Source organism: Octodon degus, unplaced genomic scaffold (assembly GCF_000260255.1).
Source record: "Octodon degus isolate 3935 unplaced genomic scaffold, OctDeg1.0 scaffold00098, whole genome shotgun sequence".
In the NCBI taxonomy this organism is placed as follows: Eukaryota; Metazoa; Chordata; class Mammalia; order Rodentia; family Octodontidae; genus Octodon; species Octodon degus.
The window spans coordinates 9,865,038-9,866,984 of NW_004524674.1; the positions used below are offsets into that span (position 1 = coordinate 9,865,038).

Sequence of the window (1,947 nt, forward strand, 5' to 3'; positions counted from 1 at the left end):
CCCCCTCAATGTTTTGATAAGAAGGAAGAATTAATTTTTACTTGGATAAGTTAGCTGTGTGCTGAATTTACCCAGTTAGAGAGTGACAAGTATTGTAGTAAGTGCTGCACCTTTTATCATGCAGGAGACAGCATTGAATAACATCTGTTGAATGAAAGAGAAGGAAGTATTTAGAAATATTTCTAAAATCCCTGTTATATGTCTAGATTGAAGTGATTTATGTAGGTTATCTTTGTTCTCACAGCAGTTCTGTGAAGTAGGTGACATGTCCAGATTTTAGAGGCTTAGAGAGGTTTAGTGACTTGATCAAGGTAAATATAGGAAGTAACAACTGAAATTTTAACCCTGAGCTGACTTAACAGCAAAGATTTTATTCTTTCCTCCATAAGAGGAAAAAACAAGTTACTTTCTTACCCCATGTATTTTGTACTCACTGACAACACACTTTGCTGACCGTAGTTATGTGTTTGGATTCTCTCCACCCATTCTGTGCTGTATAATTCCATTCACACTGAAGTTAGCTACCTGGGAGTACTATCAGATCCCATAGACCTAGGACTTGATTCCATAAGATACTTACTTCACAAGTGATTATTTTTTTTACTGATCAGATACAAACCAGAGTTCCCACAATGCCTGACTTGCAGTTCAATTACTTTGTTAGATTCATGCATAGAACTCAAGAGAACATTTTCTTAAGTTTGCTAGTTTATTGTAAAGGATATTATAAAGATACAGATGAAGAGATGAATAGGGCAAAGTTTGAGGAGTGCGGGTGGCAAGAGCTTCTGTGTCCTCTGGGTATACCACCTTCCCACCATTCCATGTTCAGTAACTCACAAACTCATCAAATATTGTATAAGAGTTTTTATAAAGCTTGATCTTTGGTACCCCCAGTCCTGCTTTCCTGGAGATGGGTAAGTCAGGCTGAAAGTTATGACCCACTAATCCTCTAATAACTTGCTCTTTTTAGTGATTGCTTCATCCTGATACTGTTTTGGTGCTATACTGTGAGTCACTTCAATAGCATTAAAAAGGACAGAACTACATTGCTGGGTGCAGTGGTGCATGCCTGTAATCCCAGCCTTTTAGAGATTGAGGCAGGAGAGACGAGCTTGGGCTACATAGTAAATTCAAGGCCAGTTTGAACTACAAAGGAGGAGCTTGTCTGGAAAAAAAAAAAAAAAAAAAAAAAAAGCTTTGCTTCCTTGTACCTGTGGAAGCATCTTGGGTCATCAGCAGCTCTGCTGGAGTCACCTGAGGAATCTGGCTAGGGCTCTTGCTCTTGCCATATCTGCTTAAACCTACATGGTCTAATTCAGAAATGTGCTGCCAGTGTTTCTGTCAGTATGCAAAGGATATTGGCTTTATCAGTTTGGACTAAGTGATCTTCCTTCAGTGGATTATTCAGGATATCCATCCACTCAATGAAAGGGACCATGCTAACTCTTTGTATATAAAATACAAATTTAAAAGCTTAAAAAAAAAGACAAAATTACAACAAATTTAGTTTTAACATCTTTCTTAACTAGGTTTTATTTGCCATTCAGAAATTGGGCAGTGCCTAGGTCTATAAAATAGAATGTTCTGATGTCTAGGAGGTCAGCTTTATAGGTGCAAAAGACTGAAGAAAACAGAAACAACAAAAAGTGGATTGCTCATTTCAAAGTTGATTTTCTTGTAAAATAGGGAACTTCACTTATCATGCTGGCAAAACTGGTTTTTTTGGACATTTGGCTATTCTTGTCTCTTATCTTTTAGGAAGGTCAGATAAACAACTCAGTTTTTTCTCGGTGTTATAGAACTTCAGCATAAGAGTCTGTTTCAGTTTGGTCTATTTGGCCTCCTGTTAACCTGAGTCCAAATCAGTGGCTTCCTATAAAATTTACTTACCAACATTAATTCAGGTATTATCAAAGACAGTTTTTTTTTTTTTTTTTTTTTTTT

The 1,947-nt window shown here is 36.8% G+C and overlaps 1 protein-coding gene across 4 annotated transcripts in view; it reads left to right on the forward strand.

Annotated features, from left to right (window-relative positions):
- Positions 1–1,947, forward strand: part of Fkbp15 (FK506 binding protein 15) — an 84,173-nt gene that overhangs the window by 12,625 nt on the left and 69,601 nt on the right. The window lies entirely within an intron of this gene.